Source organism: Hippopotamus amphibius, chromosome 1, assembly GCF_030028045.1.
Source record: "Hippopotamus amphibius kiboko isolate mHipAmp2 chromosome 1, mHipAmp2.hap2, whole genome shotgun sequence".
Taxonomy (NCBI): Eukaryota; Metazoa; Chordata; class Mammalia; order Artiodactyla; family Hippopotamidae; genus Hippopotamus; species Hippopotamus amphibius.
The window spans coordinates 113,173,780-113,197,478 of NC_080186.1; the positions used below are offsets into that span (position 1 = coordinate 113,173,780).

Below are 23,699 nucleotides of genomic sequence, written 5' to 3' on the forward strand. Positions count from 1 at the left end.
TCTACTCACCCTGCACAATTCTGAGATGTTTTCTACCTCCATTACAGGACATACTTGGGGAATGTCTATTTTCTCCTCCCAAAAAAAACTTAAGAGAAAAAAACTCAACCGATCATATAATTTACCACTCCCAAAACAATTTATTAGTATACCAGATGCTATTGTGAGTACACACCAGTAAGGACTCAAGAATTGGCCCCCTGGCTTTATCACTACAACAGATATGTGTATGAGTCAGAACAAGATTTAACTATTTTTTTCAAAAGTTGCTAGTTTTTTATGGGGCTACAAACAGCAAAATGAATTTCTAAGAGACCAATCCCACTGACAGCCAAATGCTAATATACAAATGAGGGGGAAGTTCACAGAGAACTCCTTATAAACTGGCATTTGTCTTTCTGGTGATACTGATAAAAGGCTCCCTGGATTACAGTTATTTGGGAAATTTAATAACTTCAAAGGCTCATACAATGGAAGTGACCTTTGGAAAAATAAGGGCAGAGAGAGTCACAGAGAAAGTCTATTATTATAACATTGGCACAAGAGTAACTTGAATAGAAACAGAAACCATGTTAATGTTTATTTTTTTAGATCCAGACCAGTATGTCTATTTGCCACACACAATGAATTTTTTCTTTTTCCTTTCAGCTTAGGGTCAAGGATAGCCCCAGGTTTGATTCTCATAAACTCAACTTTTAAAAGAATAGCCTGTAAAAACAAAAGTTCTACTGAGCCCTTAAAAATATTCTGATTACTGACTTTGACATGAGAGAAAAATAAATGCTACAAATCAACAGAGGCTAGTCTAATAATAGCAAAACACACTATCTCTCTAGAATCAACCCTCAAATATTCAGTAGCTGACAACCTCTCTCCCCTTCTTGATTCCTAATTGTTGGTCATTTCACTGTCAATTATAGAACTTCCATTCAAAGGAATAAAAAACAGAAGGGAAAAAAAATTCTAATTACTATCCTATCTGCTATTAGTTATCCACAGGAAATTAATTCACTTTGTAAATTTCTTCTGATAAATTAACTTCCTTCAGAATATAACTACTAATTTTTACAAAAGCCTCAAACAATTAGAAAAAGAAATCTGCCTTTTATAAAATAATATAATTCAGTTCAAAGAAAGACACTTTTTATTACTATTATTATCTTTCTAAATTTTCCACCTGCAAGTTCTACTGTTCCATCTTTCCTGGCTATATCTAAATCTCATTTGAGCTCCCATAGGTACATACAGTGTGTGAAACATTCACTGGCATTTGCTGTTATCATATACTGCCTTGTCATATTAGTTGGCCTTCCCAATACTTATCTTGCCAATATGACTATCAGTCATTCATTCAAAATTTACCAAGCTGGGTCCACCACAGCTTGGGGATACAAATGAAGAAGAGAAGCCACTGTCCTACCTTTATTTTAAGGCACTCCAGTCTGGTGTGAGAAATCTAAACACATTTTTAGTGCCCAGTGGGGTAGGAAGAGGTATTAGGAGCAACCAGTTTACCTGGTTGGGTTAGGAAATTTCTCAAACTGAGTTTTTAGGATGTGTAAGAGCTCACCAGGCTGGAGGACACGATATATTTGAGGTAGAATTAAGATCCTTGAGCTCAGCACTTTTCTTTTATACTTTTAAAAATTCCAAACAGGCCTAACAAACTTCTTGGCACATAGTAGAAGCCTAACAAATATTTGTAGTTCTAAATTATTCATGGTAGTCCATGTGTGTGGATAACTGAGAACTAATCTATACCTAAAACAGGCTTGTGAATTATTTATGGGTTTCAGATGTCACCATTTACCCCATAGATATGTATAATCAAGGTCTATATGAATAAATATATTTGTACAGCTGTCTGCTCACTAAGAATAGCTTCTCTTTTGTTATAATTTTTTTCTTTCTTTTTAAAGCACTTTCATAAATATGGCCTCATATTTATGGCCTCATAAATAGGGCCTCAACATTTTAAAAAGTTAAATACCCTTTGAGATTTTTAATCCCCTGTTTTCTGATGGAAAACACATACACAGAGAGAAGCTTACAAAGCTTAAGTGATACCGAGATAGCAAGGAGCTTGGACCTACGTATTCTGAATTTGAATATAAGGTTCATGTCAGTTCTCCATGGATTTATAGCAAAATCAAATCAGTCCAGCAAAGTCCATAGGCTGAAGAACTCTTTAATATTTTGCTTTTATAACCACTGTCCACATCCACCCACAATCTACTAGCTGCCACCACCCTCCTCACCCCCGCAACAATCCTGCCAACACACACATATTTCTATTTCCAGGTTAGAGTTAAGAAGCAGAAACTCCAACCCAGGGTATCCTGAGCATTATTTGGGTCTCTTCCATTTGCATAGGTTGTGCCTTTTGTGGTAATAATTTCTCTTTTAAAAGTAAGCAAGCCTCTTATGTTTATGCACACAAAATTAGTTACGAGCATATAATACAATCTGACAAGTCTAGTCTACCTGGGAATATAGGTTATGCACTTTTATTACTTACTTAATTAACATTTCACATTCAGGTCTTATGTGGAACAAGGCTGGTGGTAAGGTACAGAAAGTCAGTCTGTTTTTCTTGTTTGGCACTTTAGAATTATGGACTTTAGAATTAGGATATCAGAGATCATTTCATTCCACACCCTCAAATTACAGATGAGAACACTGAGAACCAGGTGAGTGAGATTAAGTGACTTGCCCAAAGCCACACAGCTAACTGGTGAGAAAACTGTGTAGAACATAAATCTGTTAACTCCCATTCCAGAAATCTTCACTTGACTTCGCATATATTGATAACTTTCAATTCTCCACGTAATCCACTTTGTGGATTTATCTATGAAAACGTCTTTTCTCCTGCCTCCCAGCTAACTCTCTTACTTCTACACATGTATATCAAAGAAAAAAAAATGCATACTTGGGAAATTTAATCACTTAAGCAAACCATATTAAAGAAGAGAAATCATCTATAAAGAAAATCATGAAAAAAAATCACGAAGACATGCTCAAATCAAATCATTATTTGTTTTGCTCATCACCATTAAAAATATAAAATGGACTTGAAAATACTGTATTCTTCTAGACATATCCCTAAGGTCTGAAGTTTTGTAAAATTTAAGTTTTATAAAATTATAAAATTATGTGTGACATAGGGAGAGATTTTTCTTTTTTTTTCCTACTGATAGTTTGAAGCTATAATACACTTCTCATACATTATTAAGAAATCATAGCAATAACTAAATTTTGAACAGAATAAAACATAAAATAAAAACCAAGAGGACTTCCCTGGTGGAGCAGTGGTTACAAATCCATCTGCCAATGCAGGGGACACAGGTTCGAGCCCTGGTCTGAGAAGATCCCACATGCCACGGAGCAACTAAGCCCATGTGCCACAACTACTGAGTCTGTGAACTAGAGCCCATGAGCCATAACTAATGAGCCTGAGTTTCACAAACACTGAGGCCCACGTGCCTAGAGCCCGTGCTCCGCAACAAGAGAAGCCACCACAATGAGAAGCCCATGCACCACAATGAAGAGTAGTCCCCGCTCAACACAACTAGAGAAAGCCCATGCACAGCAATGAAGACCCAATGCAGCCACAGATAAATAAATAAATTTTTTAAAAAATAAATAAATAAAAAATAAATAAAAGCAAGAGAGAAAGCACCAACCTTTAACATATTACTTCTCCTTGTCCAAAAATGTAAAATGCCTGAAAGGATCAAAGCAATCAGTTTCCTCACATTCATTTATTCATGTTTATTTGCTGAAAAGCTACATTTCTTCTTCCTCTTAGGAAGGGCCACCATCAGCACAGTAGCACCGAGGTCATGCAATTCTCCCCTTATGAAAACCTTAACCTCCTGACTCAGTCATTCAATACGTGCTTATTAAGGACCCACTCAGTGCCAGACAGTCTGCTAAGCGAAGGGGACACATCATGCATCAATTAATAAGGCATTATCCCTACTTTCTAGAAGTTCACCTGATGGGCTGGTCCCAGAGAAAACCCCAAGATGGGTATCTGCTAACTTCCTTTATTCAACAAAGATTTACTGAGTGCCAGGCATTAGAGACAGAAAAAGATGGCAAGGAAATTTTTAAAAGTAAGAAGTCTTTTCAAAATTTACTGAACAACTTGCTCTTTTGGATTATAAAAATCCCATGTTCTCCTCCAAGAACACCAATCATCAGAAGTTGACTGCAAAGGCTTTTGATGATAGCACCTAACCAAATATTTTGGTCAAAGGCACTGTTTCCTCAATCTTCCTACATTGGGAGGCCAGGCAGATACTATCCTGGACCAATAAAATTTTGTTATATATTATAAGATCTATAAGATAGGAATGTGGTTGATCTTACCAACAAACTGGGATGAGTTGTTTCCTATGTAGACAGATGCTTCCAGTAAAATGTACTATAAGCCACTAAGGTCAAACAGATGATAAATCCTGTTAAATTTTCTTGCCACCACAGAGCACATCAAAGTAGTATAGGCAACTCTTCACGATGACATAGCACCAGGCCAAGTTTTCAGGGTGACAGGTGTCTGCTTTTCCTTCTTCCTTCCACAAAAAAGTACAAAAGGTATCAATTAATACTAATTGACAAGTCATCTGGCAAATATCCCACTGTGCCCTGACTTTTTCTCCTTGAAAGTAATCCAGGAAACCAACCCCTGTAAAAATGGATTCTATTCCATTAATATTTTTAATGTTATTATTAATAATGGTGGTGGTGGTGATAGCAACCACTGGCTTTGTTCACAAAACACTTTCAAATATCTTATTTACTGAAAAAAATGGAGAGGGGATAAAAGAAAACATCATAGGCAACTATCTCAAATATAAAAAATCAAACCCAGTTTAACTGCAATTGAAAAGCAAGCATTTTTAATTCTACCAAAGAGTCAAGAAGTTATTTCTATCAAAAAAGCAAAGGGTTGACTCTAGCAAAGTAAAATTACAAATTCCCCCTTAAATACTAGGCCTAAATGATTCAATTTATAAATGTTAAGACCATAGTCTCAGCCGGAATCTGATACTATAAATCTCTGTTATCCCAATTCCTTTACCAAATGCTTTACCCACAGTTAAAGGCTCAACAAATATTCTCCTAAAGAAGGAATACTTAATGATGAGGAAGCTGCCCTAGAAAGACAAACTGACAACACTCACCATTCAAGTATCCTTTTAAGATTTAACTCACATTTACTGTACACCAATCAAGTACCAAGCACTAGGCTAGACACACTCACATAAATCATCTCATTAACCTCCTGAGCCTTGCCCAGATATTCCTAGAACCCAAATACTGAATTAACTGGATCCCCCATACTAAATAGTTTTAACACTTACAACCTTGATCCCACCTGATTAATCCCTAGAATTCAGTTCCTACTGGAAATCTGCTCATCACTCTCACAGACTTCAGCATCTTTTAATGCTTTCTACTAGGTAATGCTCATTAAAAAAAAAAATCCCTGTGCCTGTTTTTAAGCTCCTAACTCCAGAATACCACTCATTCCAGATATGGCACATGGTGATAATGGCCATAAGCTAACAAGTATTTTCTTAGATCACAGTTGCTAAAGAATAAACCTAAAATGCTAACAAAACAATTTCAGCTGGGCAGAAGACATTGACTTTTAATAGTCTTCCCAACCTCGAGACTGACTATTTTCTAGTCCTCTGAATACAGAAAGTCTTCTCTATTTGAATGAACTGTGGAAAGCAAGTCTGACCCGAGTCACATACTCATCAGAAAGAACCAAGGGAAAAAAGAAAAAAAATTCCAACTGGCATGACCACGTTACAATGTTAACAACACATTACTCATCATTGTGCTACAAGAAAGAACTTGCAAGTGGGCAAGGAAGTCAAGGAAACAAACAAAACTCTCCCAGTCCTCAAAACACAAACACATCCAAATACCAAAGCAGGTCACACTGTCCAGTTTATACCCAGGTATGAGTGGGTTCAGAAAGAGTGGGTAGAGGGGAAGGGAAGAGAGGAAAAGCATTACTGTGCAGGTGCTTGCCAGCACCAAGGCAGATTTCTCTCTTGGATTCATCAAGAACCTTTTTAAAAAGAAATACTGGGGGAACCCACCTATTTTTATAACTTGATTTGTGCAATTACAGAGAATGTAGTATACGTAAATAGCAGCATATTGTATTGATAATAATTGTTGCAGACATTCCTTTTGGAATCCAGCAGATCTATATCTAAATCCTAGCTCTGCCACTTTCTTACTATGTGACCTTGGGCAAGTTGTTTAACTTCTCTGTGCCTTAGCAAGGACCTCATCTGATATTCACTGTGACAGCCCTCAGCATCTTAAACAGTACCTAAATATTCCGGTGAATTAATATTTTATGAACATAGTAATAAATACTTTGGATGAATTATCTGCAAGCAGGTATAAGAATATCTATCTAATTTATGGAATTATTATCAATATTAAATGAGGTGATCATATAAAGCACTTAGTATTACTCAGGGTAGGGTCTTCACTATTAAAGTTTTCTTTCCTTTATTCCCTAGGCAGGTCAAAAGTTATAAAAGAAGAGTTATGGCAAGGATTAAGATGGGATAAGAACTGTAGAAGCCAAACACTGGAATATAGCATAAAATTCAGGAATATTTAATCTTGGCTGATGAAATTATATAACAGGGCCAGACCCTTACAGCAGATATATACTGTTAGTTGAACCAGAAAATGCTATTTTGAGTCTGCAGATATCTGTTACCAGATAGATAAAAGCCTGGTAGAAACAAGGAAAGGAGAGGAGAGGAGGGGAGGGGAGGGGAGGAGAGGAGAGGAAAAAAGGGAGTGAGAATGAGTAAGTAACGTCTTAAATATACCTGACTACATATTTTAAAACAAAACAAAGGATTTTTCAGAAGGCCATTCAGTTCTCTAAACACATACCATTAGCAAAAATACCCTATTGATTCACAGTATTTACTGCCCTTTTTAGGTAATAAGATCTGTGTAAGGAAACTGTTCCTTAACTGCTGACAGGATAAGTGAGCTTGAAAGATTTGGGTCCAAAAGTCTCCTCCTCCCTTTACTCCAAAAAGACTAATGTGGCCTTTGAGGCTACTTCACCTATAGTTTGTAACAAAAGCAACCTATCTACATGCAGGGGGAAGGATTATTTTATCTTCAAAACTGAGGGTTGGAGAGTATATGCAATTATATCCAAAATCTCAAAGAATCTTTTTCCTTGACTGTGAAGAAGTGAAACTTAGCTCTAAGAAACCCAGGTCACTGTTACATTATGAACCTGACAGAAGTATACACATTTAGTGCTGAAATATTAGGAAAACCTATGCAGAACTGAAACAGCTTGTGGTTAAACCTCATCATAATGTGGTCTTCAACTTCCCATTTCACTTCCAGGCATCTGCTCTATGTTTTTAACCACTTGACTGACCTCCTTGTAAGCAGTATGATATAATAGAAAGAGCACTGAACAACAGTCAAAACAATGGGCTCTGTACCAAGTTCCACTACTCATGAGGCACGCAAACCAGTCACTTAAATCCTTTGTATACAGTATTATCTGAGTGTTGGGCTAGACTCAGTGCTAGTTTCCATCAAGGCATCCCTTTGGAGAGTAGATCAGAAACCAACCAAACTGAGCTCTCCTATTGCTGTAACCCAGATTAAAACATGTGCATTGTTATCTATCCTTTTCCCATAAAAGCAGTCACCAAATTCTATTTAGTTTTCTTCAAATCACTTGAATCTCTCCCCTTTCTTCACTCCCATCATCCCTGTAGAGACTCTTCCCAGGACTATTATAAGTCCTCTAACTGTTCTCTCTTCCTCCACTTCACACCACACGACTGAATCAATTTTCCTAAAATAATAATTTATACATACAATTCCCTGCTCAGGGATTTTTCACTGTAAGAATAAACCAAACTCCTCTGCCTGAGATTTAAGGCCCTCTCCAATTTATCTAACTCTCCAACTTTGTTAATCTCATTGCTGTCCTAGGTGAAACACTGCGTCTACTTGTTCTGCCCCCAAACAAGATGGGCTCAGCTCACTGTTCTCATACCTTGAATGTTTCCCCTCTATATTTACCCAGTCTTCTCTCTTCTCTAAGGCCTAGATTATCCTAAGGGTAAACATTTTCCCTACCCACTCCCTAAATTTCTGTATAACTCTATATAACTGTACCCCCCATTTGACACTTAATACCAATGACTTTGTATTACTATTTCTCTTTTTATGCATTCAGTCTTCATAACTAATTATTAAGTTCTTGATGGCTTTAATTCTTTCTATACTTGAGACCTAACTTTTCAGAGGACAGATATTCAATAAAATGTTTGTTGCTGAGGGTAACTACCCTGAACAAGTCATTTAAATATTCTGGGCCTCACTTTCCTCATCCAGAAAATGATGACAATATGTAAATTTCCTTCCCATTCTAAAATGCTATGTGAGATTATACATAATACTACATAGCTTGTAGTTCTTTTTTTCTAAACATGTGTATGTGTATATATATATAGCTATGTCCTATTTCAGCCGAGCATATAAATTCCCAAGGGGCCAATTCTCCTACTACTTGTTTAGTTTATTTACTGCGTAACACTTCCTTGGCATCTCCTTAGAGCATCTTGTCCAAATTCCAGTACACAGCAGGTGTTCAGTAGAAAGGAATTTACAGTCTCAGCCAGACGGCAAACATCAAGGGAAATCTGTGTAGATGATTTTTTTCTATCTTAATTTCCATAATGAACTAGTACATTACAAAGATGATGCGAAAGAGAAGGACTTAATGTTAAAACAAGAGTTCACCTTGTGTCAGATAGCTAGGAATTTATTTTAGGCATCCAAAGAATCTAGGATGCAGCAAATCTTAAGCCTAACTCTCAAATTCTATTTTCAGAATTCTGAGCAGTGTAAGAAGTTTCTATCCCTGGTCAGTAAACAGGGACCGAGTATTCTTCATATCAGATAATGTTGTCCTTAGTACTGATGGAAAATTTCAGAAAATGAAGAGTCCAAACATTCAGTCAGGTGAGCTCCTAGTTCAAAGAAGATGAAAGCAAATACCCATAAAGGAACTCATAAGAGCAGGGAAGTTTTTAAATGAGAGCATGCTATTCAAAATATTTTTGGTCGTAGCATTTGGTCTTGCCTCAATTCCTCACATGGGACTATCTTCATGTAAATATCAAGACTTACTAAAGCCTCAGAGGAATTCTTTTCTTTTCCTTTGAAGTCAGTTATTAATGATTCAAAAGGCACTAGTAGACCAACTCATTTAAAACGACCTGACTTTTCAAAGAAATATTTTAGAACACAAAGCTGATACTCTCAAAGCTGATGTCTATATATGATGTTTTCCAAGTAGGTATATGTGGCCTGGATACAACTTTGATATAGTTTAGGTACAAGGTTTATAAAGAATTCTAAGCCAGGTTTTGAGCGATGAGATGAAACAAAACCTCTTTAAATTTTTAACATTATCCCCTTTTCCCATTTCTGTTCCTTAATCCTATTCCATGATAACTGTTAACTCTCACTATCTACTCTGTTTCTTTGCTTTCCCCTGACTTCTGCATTCCTCTTTGCTCTTATCCTAAGAACTGTTTGGGGAATCATGGGTAAGAATCTGGTGCCAGGAGCTAGGGCTCTTACTCTCTTCCCTGTTAAGTCTCCAAATATCAAGAAAATCAAGGGCCATAAGCAATTTTCTCTTCCCACCACCAGATCTCCCTTATCAAGACTAGAGAAGAGACACGGGGGTGACAGGAAAGGATAGTTGGGGAGTCATTTATGAAACTGTAAGCTCAATAAAGCCAACTCAATCAATTACATGTAGCTACTGACGGCATAAGTTTTCATCTCAGGCTTATTTTCCAGGTACTCTGGCCTACAACCCTCACACATTCCCCCACAAGCTTCCCAAATATACTAAATGCGTGCTGAGAAATAAGAACATTTAATCCAAAATTTGAGCTAAAGGTAGCTACGAAAGAAAATCGGTTGCAAATTAAAGTTCAAAAGTACATTTTAGAATTATAAATAGATTTGGGGTTATCCACTTCAAAAAGATCCATAATAATGTTCTTCAGAACCCCAACAGGAAATCAAGACCTGACATACTAAGTTTAATCACACTTTAAGTTTAAGCAATAACTATTAAATATGAGCTTAAGCAATAACCATTTAACATAATAACCATTAAACATAATAACCGCTTAACATAACATAAATATAAGTTTAAGCAATAACCATTGGTGACATTTAACTTATTTTACCTATAAAATTGCAATTTCATTGTAGTTCAACTTAACATTTAATTTCTTCCTGGCAGAGGAGGGAAGGGCTTCGGTGAGGCCTAAACAATACTATGTTGGTACTATACATTCCAGAATTAAAAGCTTAAAAATATTTTGCTAAGATACAGTCTGGTCTCATCAATAAAAAATGTGCTGTTAAAAGTATATGTACATATACATGTACAAATGTGTACATTATTTAGGCTTTCTTTTTTAGAGACCAAAGAATTCCTGTTTCTCAGGAGCATTTATTAAGTGAACAGATAGGCTGCTTTTTCTCAACACCCATATAAATATCCAGCAAAGGTGTCAAGACCTTGATGACAATAGCAGAATTTGATAGCTAGTGAAATGAGTCTGGCCACAGGAATACATTGCCTCAAATGCCATCGGGATCAATTCCCAGGAGTTTCCTCATTGGGATGATATCACCAATCAATTCCTATTTCATTTCTCAGGGAATGTTTGCTCTCATCTCCTACAGGAAGTTAGTCTTGACTGCTCTCAATATTTATGAGCATTTTTATATAATTTTCAGTGCTGAATGTTTCTTTATAAGCTTTATTTTTAATGAGGGCCACTATATTGCTCATAATTAAACTAACAGTTCACCAATTCAAAGGACTTTTTTTTATTCATTAATTAACCATTTAGTCACTAATAGCGACTAAATGCCTACTATGCTTAAGTTCCTGTGGCAAGCCCCATGAGGGGTACAAAGATAAAAGAAACTACTTATCTGCTTTCAAGGAGCTCACAGTATAGCAGAAGAGGCATACTAAAGGCACAAATAAACTAAAATACAAGAATATACAACTACCACCAGATCAGCCCCAATAAAATGATAGGCGGATTCAGAAGGAGGAAAGATGATAGCCTGCAGGAGGAAAAAAAATCAGTCAAGTTTTCCTGGAAGACAGGGTTTAAACTGGGACTTTGATGGGTCAGATTATTTCACAAGGCAAGTGGGGAGGGCAGTGGAGGGAATGGGCTTCAAGATTAGGTGATTAAATGAACTAGATCTACATGTACATAAATCTGAAAAACAATGTTGAGAGAAAAGGTTGCAAAAAAATACATGCAGCATGATTCTATTTATGATTTCAAAATAAAACTATATGCTGTTTGTGTCTATATCGCACACTTTTTAAAAAGTATAAAACATGAAATGGAATGATGCATGCAGGCCAGAATTCATTTCCCAAGAAAGAGGAAAGGGATAAGGATGTAGAGTAGGGCTTTGGCTATATCTAATACCTAACAGTTTATATCTTAAAGAAAGTGAGAGATCCAAAACAAATATGACAAAATGTTAATATCCATTACATTTGTGTTGTGGGCTCAAAACTGTGGTAGGGTTTTATCCCCTGAACTTTTCTAAATATTTAAAATATCTTACTAAAAATTTTTAAATTAAGAAAGGGTCAGGTGACAGGAGCAGGTTGGTTCCCCTAAGGGAACAGCTGATAAGTTCAGTTTTAGACTGAAGTGGATCCTTCATATCCCCCACACAGTGTACACAAAAGGCACTTAGCAGAGTGAGGTGGGGGCTGACAAAAAAACAAAAAAGTTTTTATTGCCATCCTAGATCAGATAACTAAAGGGAGTGAGAACACCTTCCTACATAACTTAAATGCTGGTGTAACCAAGTCATCTCTTCCAAAACAAAGCCAAGGAAACTTCCAGTTACATAGGAATTCAGATAAAGACTCACTGTGAGTAGTTATTCTGTGCCTCCTCTCTCCCACCCCGCCCCCAAACACTCACAAACAAAAACAAAATGTACCCTTGCCCACTTGAGAAAGAATTAAGAATTGGCAGCTCTGCTAAAGTGGACAGTATCCAGTCCAAGGCCCTTCTCTAGAGAAGATGCTGACAGAGCCCAGAGAAAGGAGTAAAGAAATCATAATTCAGTTAAGTTTCGATGAAGGCTTATCAATGGAAGGTATCCATCCTTCCACATCCTCTCATGTCCCAGCTTTCCCCAGGGGAATCTAAGGACATGTAAGATATCCTCTATCCTGTTCTTCTGTTCTTCTCCAGCAAAAAAAGACTAAAACACAAAATCCAAACTTGTACTTCACACTTCAAACCCAAACAATTTACCTTCACAAAAAATCCAATGAAATTAAAAACATGGGGAAGTTTTAGAATCCAAGTATAATGACAAATCTTGTTTTTTAGACATATTTTTTGTCAGTGCCCAATTTATCATAGCTTATTTCTTTTACCAAAGTTTCACTGGTACAATTTAAAACTAAGTTTAAAAGAAAACTTGAAGGGAACTTAGCAGGAGAGATAAGTACATCTGCACACACAATAAAACAAATACCGTGACATTCTTCTACATCTGAATCACTATCACTGAAGAATCCTAGCATCCTATTCACTCCACTCCAGGGCAGCCAACTGCCCCAGGTCAGAGTCCCTATTCTCCATGGTATTCTCAGGGCAGATGTTCCTCAGTCAGATCTGGGAAAATACCACTATTAACTTTGGACTAGTAAAAAAGGACATGGAATGAAATGACAGAAGTCCTTCTGTCTTCTAGCACAATGCAGTGTGGCAGAATGGAACAAACACTGCAACAGGACTTGTGAGGGAATTAGAGAGGTAAGCTAACATTTATTAATCACCTACCACATTACAGTCACTGAAGACTGAATTCCAGACCAAACTATCACTTCACTACTTCTGTGATCCTAAGAAAATCTCAGGTATTCCATCTGAAAATCAATGAGGGAGGGACTTCCCTGGTGGCACAGTAGTTAAGAATCCGCCTGCCAACGCAGGAGACACAGGTTCCAGCCATGGGCCCGGAAGATCCCACAGGCCGCGGAGCAACCAAGCCCGTGCGCCACAACTACTGAGCCTGCGCTCTAGAGCCAGAGAGCCACAACTATTGAGCCCGTGGGCCTGGAGCCCATGTTCACACACAAGTGAAGCCACCACACTGAGAAGCCTGGGCACCGCAAAGAAGAGCAGCCCCCAATCGCCGTAACCACAGAAAGCCTGCGCGCAGCAACAAAGACCCAACGCAGCCAATAAATTAATTAATTAATTTTAAAAACCAGAAAAGAAAATCAATGAGGGAGACTAGGAAAGCATAACAGTCCCTCTAGTTCTGTGATTCCATGATTCTACAAACATAATCACTTAACAACAAATGTATTACTGTTAAGCATAATACAGTTATTTTAAAAGTCTTTTGCTTTGTTCCTCTCCAATCCACCCTCTGAAAAAAATCATCTTTCTAGAACAGGAAACTTACTTTATTACCCAATGCTTAAAAACCCTTAAATGGCTTATTATTCAGTGCAGCACACGATAAAGCCGTGTATGATCTGCCTTACCTACTTCTCCAGCCTCATCCCTGCCCTCCAACCTTGTCCTCTAGCCTTAATAATTACTTCAAAGTTACCTGAAGAAGTCTGGCTCTTTCATTCCTTTAAGCTTTTGTTCATGCTGTTTTCTGAGCCTGGAGTGTAATTCTCTCTCTCATCTGTAGGCTATATCCTTACTCATCTTTCAAGACTCAGCTCAAATATCATCTACTCTGGGAGGCACTTTCCAACCTCTGAATGTCCAAGGCAGAACTGACCTTTAGGCCCCTACTCTGCCCCCTACATACCTCTATCACACTTCATTCCATCTATGTATTGACACATCTCTCTCGTCCCACTAGACCCATAACCAGGTTGAGACCTTGTCTGACTCATCTGCTTCCTCAGTGCCTAAGACAGTGTTTACAAGAGACATTCAATGGATATTTGATGGAGTGGGGAGCAGAGGAACGGAAAAAAACGGAAAACACCAAAGGAGAAGGAAAAACTCAATTAACTAAAGAGTGGAGAATAGTAGTGTTTATCAGTACCACTATCTTTGGCCTTTTGCTCTTTCCCTAAACTCTAGTCTTCAGAGAGCTTATTCACTTTCTTGGCTACAGCTACCACATCTATGCTGATGAATTGCAAAGCCACATTTTCAAGCATTATTAACCCCCACTTCTCCACCAGCTGTAGGCTCATCTCTAACAACCGGAACAGCTTTCATTTGGACATGTCATTGCCACTTTAAACCCAAAATATCTCAAATTGAATTCATCATATTTCCCAAAGAAATGAGGACACCTCCCTAACTTCTTTACCCCAGTCAACATGTCTCAGAAATCCAGGCTGAAAATGCCACAGTCATGTTAGCAATCGATCACTCTCCATCCTCTTCCACATCCAGTCCTCAGTGATTTCAATTTTTCCTTCACAATCTTTTTCACTCTTTCCCCTCCTTAATCCACCCTTCACAACTCTAGCACAGGGCTCATCACCTCACACACTCCAGCTGCTAATCTCACTTCCCTCCAAGCCAATCTATTTCCCGTTATTATCATATTACAATCCTAATAAAAAATTCTCAGTGGTTAGCTATTTTCCATCATTTATAATCTAAATTTATAAGCCCGACTTTTAAGACCCTCTATAAACACAGCTCCAAACCAACCTAACCACCTTTGTTTTACTACTATTCACTACGACTCAGGTCAGTCTCACCACTGCCACAAGAACACCCCAAGTACGTTCCTGTGTCCAGGCTTTTGCTTGATCCCTCTCAGCTCCAAAATGAAATGATTTTCTTCATTTCTTGTACCTAATACAATTTTTTTTTATAAGATCTGGAGTAAGTTACAATTCCTCTGTGACATCACTCATAACTAAGGACTCTTCTCCCAAAACACCTATGGTATGAGGTCTGTATTATGCAACTGATAATATAACCTTCACATTTTAAAATTTTCTCTGGCATTAAGAGGCTCAATAGGTAGTCATTCCTCCCTGTTTATTCCCCTTACTCCCAACTGGACTGTAAATTCTTCAAGGGCACAAAATTGTCATTTTCCCTAATCCTCCATACCACCTAGTAGAACTAAATTCACAGCTATTATTAAAAATAACAGTTTAGTAGTGTCTCCTATCCAAAACTATTTCTTACAGTATAAGGTATAAGACACAATCCTAAAAAACACAGTTAAAAATCATCCTGAACTAAACTGTATAAATTAAGATGGCTGATTTTTCCACCTCTGAATTTCAGCTCAGAAATACTACAATCTCCTGATTTAAGTGGTAAATAATCCTGTGCCCATGACATCACAAGCACATAGTTTGGTAATGATTATGAGAAGGCTGGGGGTAGGCAAGGATGAAGGAAAGCAAGTCAACTGAAAGAACAAGGATGGAAGAACAGCTGTGTGATTTTTTTTGTTGACTTCTTAAGTGTAGACATTTCTCCCCATTCCTTTTTCTTTCCTTTTTTTTCCTTAAATTGGCCATATTTTCAAACAAGTTTATTTCAGGAGGAAAAATCTAATAGATTTTCAAAGGAGCTAATACCTTAAGAGTCTCTACAAAGCATAAGTCCTTTGAAAAAGCCAGCTTAATCTTCAAGAATGCAGTAGCACGCAATAGGACTCTTCCAGATATTGTTAGTAAAGACTTATTGAGGCTGCAACGTAGGCATCTTCTACCAATCACTCTCAGGAATAAGGCAGATAGCCTGAGAGGCCACACTGGACCCACACGGATTTTGAAGAGAAACTGGTCTTCATTAACATATGCAGTAGAGCCCAGTCTTAATTACCCTCATATGGACTGTTCATTTTATGGATTTCTGAGGCAAAATCTTTAACTCAACACTGACAGTTCTTCACCATCAGTATACTTTCCTCACTATCAGGTAATTCAGGCTTAGAAATCCAAATTCATTTCAACAGTATGATCCCCAAAACACTCAAATAAGTCTGGTTTTTAAAATAACGCATTTTCAAACCAAGAAATTTCTTTCTGAAGTTCTGAATTACCTAAATTAGTGCTCCCTACAATAGCAGAGATAACTGAAAGTTAAATGCACTCAAAACGTGACAATGTCCTTACCATAAGCTCTTGAAGAGAATCCAGCCATAGTCTTGAGACTTCCCCACAGATTGGTACAACGTGAGATAGTCACAAGCAGAGCTCAACATAGTGAGGAAGGTGTGTAAATACAAAAATTTCTACAAGGAATCTTATGTCTCCTGGATGATCTCCTTAAGCCAGGATGGTCCAGAAGAGAAGTAGGAGAGCCACAATTCACCGGTGCCTGACTCCTTGTCCATGAGTTCCTGGACAGAGGGCTCAATACTTCTCATTAAATCCATCCTTTGTTCAAGGACCTACAATGACTCTATTGACCCTTTCATCAACACCCAACAGAGTCTGGCCTCTGAGTCTCCTCCACCCTCTCGCCTGCTCTACCCATGACTTAACCAACCCACATTCTCTCTAGTCATTCTCATTTATTCTCCCCACAAACACAACTTAGTCATTCATACCATCATTGCACACTGTACATTGTATACTTTCTGCCCAGATCTTTTATTTCCTTTTACTCCTAACACAGAATAACTATTTCATTTACTTGAATGCTCACACATATTATATAGATAAGGATGGAGAAGTAAATTGTCCAAGGTCACATTAATAAAAAGGAGAACCACAGTTTGAACCAAGATCCATCTAACTCCATAGCCCATGCCTCATTATAACTCTAATCCACAGCCTCCTAAGTCCATTTCAAATGTTAATGACTCAGAAATCTTCCCTAATTTACCTTATTCATACTGTTACTTCAAGTTTTCTAGTCTTCACATACTTCATTTGTAGCACATTAAACTTGGTTTTGTTTATGTTTCGTCCTAAATGTTAAAGCTTATAATAACAGTCTGCTTTCTCATTTACATACTGCCTTCCCCAACATCACCCTTGTCCCAAGGGCAAGAACACCAGCTTTTACATCTTTTATATCTCCTCAAAGCTTGTCATTGGAATTTGGAGACTGCCTTATCCACAGAAGTGTTCAATGATTATTCAGCAAGGATTTATTACTTTAAAAAAAACTGACTTCCTTCTTCTATCATATTAAAAAATCAACTCATTTCAGGCATTCATGACAAAACTGCCCTGCATCTACATTCTAGTTACACAGATTTTAATTATCTGATTTATCACAGGCTGCTGAGAAGATTCCAGGCTGCCATTCCACAGCTCCTAAGTTTGCATAGGAAAGATACTGCTGAAGTCACACTTCAAAGCATTGTTTCAGGACTTTTTCCCTTGATGGGATGAATGTTTGGGGTGAGGGGAAAAGACTGCTCCCTTATAACGTCCTCTGCCAGCATACTTAGCAGGCTTGTGACATTCAGCTCTAAAACTTTAATAAGTGGCACTTAGTGCCCCCATAACAATCTGAAAACTTATTTTTAATACTGAATTATTCCATCAAAATTCACTTGGTTACATATAATGAATCTCAAAATTAAAAAGAAAGCCTTCTAAGAGCTGAAAATAATGATGGACTACTGGGCTGCCCTACACTTATTCTTAGATTTTATTCACCCCTTCAATCCCTACCCCCAACCCCTGGGATAATATACATAGTTCAACTAGGGGAAGCTGCTAAATACACATACAAATTGAATTTGCCAAGTTATCATCACTAATATTGGCACCAACTAACTCATAAATTAAAACAATTATTGACAGTCAATAGACACTGGGACAGCGTGTGTGATTTTTAAAAATTAGAGATTACCCTCCAAATTAAATCATTTTCAATAGGCGTCCCAAAAGAAAGAGATTAAGGAAATAAAGCTTCAAGAAAATTTCCAAGTTGTTGGCAACATAACTACACCAAAGTCCAACTAACAATTAATATTCATTACGGGTCGGCCTGCCTTATACAAGTCAGTAGACTGCCCTTTCTTTGGCAAAGCTTTACTTTTTTTTCACAAGGGAGTCTTTGGCATTAAATGAAAGTGATAAGTCAAAGCAGGCAACGACAACAACAAAAATAGTAATAGTTTGGAAACTATCTTCCTTCCATCTTTCCTTCCGGCTTGAATGCGTACTGTCCAAAGTGGATATCTGTTCAATTCTAAATTATTCATGTTAATGGATGATTATTGGTAAAAAGGTGCTGATAATCCGAAATGGAAAAAATTGAAAAATAATCTATTTCAGTTTTGGAAAATCTTTTCAGCGTATTTATCTTCTCAATTATTCCTAGCATGTGCTAATATGTGTGTTCATTTGTAATCTCTAAGTACATAGTAACTGGCCACTAATTCATGGAGGTGCTCTCAGGCATGCTGAGTAGCTAGTGGAAATTAGAACAGACTTGTATTCAGCTTCCAGATGAGCAACATCAATTTCATTTATTTTACACTTCTGTTCAGCCCTCAAAATATCAATAGAGTAGCACAGCAGGTTGGTTACTAACCTTTAAAAGAAAGGCTCGAAAAAAACAACGGCGACAAAGAGTATAACTGTTTGCCCATAATGTATTCATTTGTAAATTATGCACGACAAATGTTTAATTACAAGTCTGATTCTCCCTAGCCACCCAGCATAAGTCCCTGCTGTCTTCTCCATCCCATCAAGAATGCAATCTCATTTATTAGGAAGGAAATTTTCTGTTTTTTAAAGTTATATAGTATAGAAAATGTTTTTAAACGATTTAGGACTAGCTACCCTTTTGGACCTGCCTTACCACTACCTCTTCTCTACTTTGTCCTCTCACACTTTAGAAACAGGTTGAAAGACAAAGGGATCCAGCGTCCTCTAAGATCTAAATATACAGAATGAGAAGCCAAAGACTGAACAATTACCCGCTTTGATTTTCCATAAAGTATTTTATACACATATGTACTAAAAATCAACTAATTTTTGCCTTTGCATTCATGAAGAGAAAACTCCCTGAAGAGCTGCGGAGAATCTCTTACATAAAATTTCTTTTAGCTTAATTTTTACATCTGTATTGTGCCCAGAAAAGCCACCTAGGTTCCAGAGAGACTACCTAGACGCGGCGGGGGGGGGGGGGGGGGGGGAGAAAAAGAGGGGGGGAGAGAGAGGGAAAGACGGAGGGAAAAAGAGAGGGGGCGAGAGAGACTCAGAGCGCTGGTCCTTGTGAGCCGACAAGCTAAAAATACGCCGGCCCAGTAAACAAATCCCATTCCATCCCCACCGGAGCCACACCGTTAACCTAGTAATTATGAGAAGAGGAGTGAGATCACGCAGCCCCCGGCTTACTCATCATCAGCTTCTAAAGTTTCCGTCGGCTCATGGCAACTTTTCTTTTTTCTAAAGTTCATAAGCCTGCCCTAGAATCAATCAATCTCTCTCTCCTTCTCTCTCTCACACACATACTTCTTTTTCGCTCCCTTCCTCCATTCCTGGACGCACCTCAGTGTGGCTATCGATAGAACAGCTTGTTTTCATTTTACTTTTATACTGAGACTTTAAAATGAACTTTATCCTACTATGAGGGTAGTGGCCTGCACTCCTAGCCACCTTCAAACTCCACCATCCCTCCCCAAAAGTCTAGCTGACAAGGGAGGACCGTCCAAACTGCCCAGCGCAGCTGGGGAAGGGAGGCCACGAACGGGGAAGGGGGGCTGGGAAGGCGGGACGCAGGTGAAAGGGAGGAGTAACCGGGGAAATGTGGGGACCAAGCAAGGAACAGTCAGGGCAAGGAGGGGGTGGCCGAGAGGAGATGGCTTCGGGTGAAATATAATCAGAAAGGAGAGGGGGACAGTGGCGACCAGAGGGTCAGAGTTTGGGAGTCTGAAGAGGCGGGAGGGACGGGAGCAGACGGGGGAGGGTGACAAGGCGGGGGCTCCGTTACCCTCGCGGCTCCCGGGGCAAGGCCCTAGGCCGGGGCGGAGCTCGGGGCCCGGCTGCCTCTCCTCATTCCTCGGCTGTGACCCTGGGGTCCGGCCGGCCCCTCCCCCGTCGACGATGGAGGCGGAGGCGGTGGCGGAGACTGAGACCGCGGCTGTTGCTCCGCACGGGATCAGGAGCTGAAGCCACGGGACTGATCTGGGCTGGCTTCCCCCAGTGGCTTTTTGCCTTCTCCACACTCGGTCGCGACTCCGACTCCGGCGGCTGGTTCAGGATCGGTGGTTTTCGGCCGTCCGGCCGGAAACAAGCGCCAGTTTCCGGCCGGAGCGGGTTGGTGGTGACACCCAAGCGGCCCCCGGGCCTCCTCCCGCCCCGCCCCGCCCCGCCCCACCCGGCCCCGCCCCGCCCCGTAGCAGCCCCGCCCTTAGCGCCGCTCCCCTAGTTGTGGCTAGTTTGGCGCTTGCCCCGCGTGTGACCCGGTGTTTCCTGGCCAATGTTCCTAAAGCCCCTGGTCTGGAGAGCTCTTGAACAGGAGCTGGAGGGCTACTGGGTAGACTCTTGAGACTTTGAGGTGTAGTCAGTTGGACACAGCCCTTTGGGAAGAAGAAGAAAGAGGCGAGGTAGTTCTAGAAAGGTGAGAGGGTTGAAAATATGTTAGAATGAGAAGACAAATTCTAGTTACTCTACACGATCATGCTGGACTGGCCGGAGGAAAATTAACAACACTTCTTCCAGACCAGTCTCCACCCAGTTATGCACTCTCCCTCCTTCACTCCTGAAATGAACATATTGTAAGATGTTAGGGGAAAACCCAAACGAACTTTTTGGCTAACCCAATACTTTTCTCTAAAATACTCAATATTTATTTACTTGCATAATGATGCTACCATATTGTCGTATTTGCCTTAGGCTGTTGGTGCATTCAAAACAAGTTATGTAGTGCTTTTTTGCTAATGCCTTTTAACAGCCTTGTATAACAACTATGCTGTAGCATAGTTCAATTCACAAATATCGACTGAGTACCTACTACGTGCAAGGCACTGTGCTCATTGATATTGGGGACACAAAAATGAATAGGACGTAATTCCAGGCATCAAGGCTCTTACGCTTTAGTAAAACACATAAAACTGTATTACATAAAGCAGAACACACGTAAGTGCTGTGTGATTTACAAGGACCTATGGCTATGGGAACATAAGCCTTGCTTGGCACATGGCCGACCTTCCGTATTTGTTGAATGAATAAATGTTAGACGAACGTGGACTGTTTCAAGTAAGAAGAGCCATTTAATAAATAACTCTTTATGACAAACACAAAATGGGGCCAGCCCGTGCCGTAATCTGACCAAAAAAATGCTAAATTTTAATTCAGATTCCTAACAATGTGGCAACTGGTTTGCATTTTCAAAATGTTGTGTCCATTAGGTTTATTTAAAAACAAATATTACAGTAAACTTTTCTGTCCCCTCACTACTTTCTGCAGTTCTCAATTTCTAAAGGGAAAGAGGGGAACACAGAACTTTAGAATTATCCAGCTCAAGACTAGAAAACTGACACCTGAAACAGGAAACTTCCTAGACAGCTATATCTCTTGGGAATACCCCGGGCTTAGAGTTGAAAATTTAGGGCCTAGGGCCATACCAAGACCAAGCAAGTCAGAGTACCTAGCATGAGGCACACCCAGGACCAACAATACAGGTTGGCAGGCAGAAGAGTTTGGAGGACAAGCGTGTGGGGACTACGAAGTTTGGATACTGTTCAGTGGCAGATTTGAGGAGGAGTAGGATGAGACTTGTCATTGAACTCCATTGATCACACCCACCCGTTGCGAGCTAAATCTGAAGTAGGAGGAAAAGTCCACAGATGAGCAGCCTCAAAAATCTAAAGCCGTCTTGTTTCACCAAGGCCCTCCCAGGACCAGGTTATGCCCATCTGTTAACTATGTCTTTCTAGTCTTAACTCCACTACCGCAGATGCATTAGGACCAGGTATGAGGTTCAAAGGCATTCTCCACCCTCAGTACAAGGCTGACTTTTACTTTTGGCAATGACTACAAGAAGTTTCCAAATTTGAAAGCTCGGCCAAGTTGCTGGTCAAACTCATTTAACTGACCACACTTTACAGGCTTGCCTGGAAATGTAGGGGCCAGGAAGTGATGGGGTTGCAGTTGCTTTGTGCCTGTTTCTTGCCCTGACCATCCATCACTCATTGTTTTTTGTGCAGTTGCTCAATGGGCTGCTTGTTTTGGGTCAGCACAGGCTGTGTGGGTAGCAGTGTGGTCAGCCGGGCTGGGAGCCAGGCCACCTGGGTTCTGGTCCCAGCTCAGCCAGCCCCTAATCCATTAAGTGACTCCTTATTCCTATGTGTCAGTTTCTCTGCCTAGGAGCAGGGGACCTCTTTTGTAGTGATGTCCAGCCATTCAGGCTGTCACTCTGCTAAATGCTCAGAAGCAGCTGTCCAGTGTCATTGTCCGCAGCCAGAACACAGGTGATTATTTTTTGCTGACAGGTAGAAGAATAGTAAGGAAAGAAAGTAAAAACAGCAGGGAGAACCCTACCCAAACGCAGGGCCACACACCCTCATCTGCCATTCAGTACAAAGTTCTTCTCCACCCTAAAGGCCTGTTTCTGGTTACTCATTTTAGCAATTCTAAGGGCTGCTCCAAGGAGCTCCCTGAGCTTTCACTTTACTTTAAGCAAGAGCAGAAAAAACAGAGCTTTGCCTTTCAGCAGAGAAACTAAAAGGAGAGATTATTTCAACCCTGGGGCTAATGGATAGAGCAGGGGGAAATGTTCAGGGAAAGCTATTTTGCAGCTAACCAGGAAAAAAATAAAAAACAGCAATTGTTTGCATTTATATGTTTCTGTGGTAGAAAAGAAAACCAAACCAAAATAACTTCCTTTCCACTAGCACCACTATAATTTAGACCAGTGGTTCTGTGGAGTCTTAAAAACTACATACTGTATGTGCCGAGGAACCTCAGACGACTAACTCAGAATTCTTGGGACTGAGGACCATGAATCTATATTTTTTAAAAGTATCCACGGTTCTTATAGAGTGAAACGATTTCCTTCTCTGTGACCCAGCAATTCCACTCCTAAGTATTTACCCAGTATAAACGAAAACAGATGTCCACAAAAAGCTTTTATGTAAATGTTCATAACAGCATTATTCATAACAGGCCCAAGCTGGAAACATCTCAGATGTCTACCAACAGAAAAATGACAAATACACTAATCAAACAATGGAATACGATTTTTAAGAAATGAACTCCCTTTATGGGACTTCCCTGGTAGCACCGTGGTTAAAAATCCATCTGCCAATGCAGCGGACACGGGTTCAATCCTTGGTCTGGGAAGAAGCCCACATAGCGACTAAGCCTGTGTGCCACAACTACTGAAGCCCACAGGCCTCGAGCCCATGCTCTGCAACAAGAGAAGCCACCACAGTGAAAAGCCAGCGGCGCAATGAAGAGTAGCTCCACTCACCACAACTAGAGAAAGCCCACACACAGCAATGAAGACCCAACGCAGCCAAAAAAAAAAAAGTCCTTTAAAAACGAACTCTCTTTAAACATAGCAACATGGATAAATCTTAAAATCATTTGTTGAGAAAAAGAAGCCATTTATATGAAATTTGAAAACTGAGAAAGTAACCATGAGGAT

At 39.4% G+C, this 23,699-nt stretch overlaps 1 protein-coding gene across 6 annotated transcripts in view; it reads right to left on the reverse strand.

Annotated features, from left to right (window-relative positions):
• Positions 1–20,320, reverse strand: part of OTUD7B (OTU deubiquitinase 7B) — a 51,728-nt gene extending 31,408 nt beyond the window's left edge. For 2 of the 6 annotated variants that reach the window (XM_057721824.1, XM_057721834.1), the window contains exons 1-2: positions 20,040–20,320; positions 4,375–4,577 (exon numbers count right to left, since the gene is read on the reverse strand). The gene's annotated coding sequence lies outside the window, so the exon portion shown is untranslated. Of the gene's footprint in view, positions 1–3,683; positions 3,725–4,374; positions 4,578–5,189; positions 5,435–20,039 lie in introns of those variants that run through there. The other 4 variants (XM_057721814.1, XM_057721803.1, XM_057721843.1 and 1 more) reach the window with 4 other exon arrangements.
• Between the last annotated feature and the right edge of the window lie 3,379 nt (positions 20,321–23,699).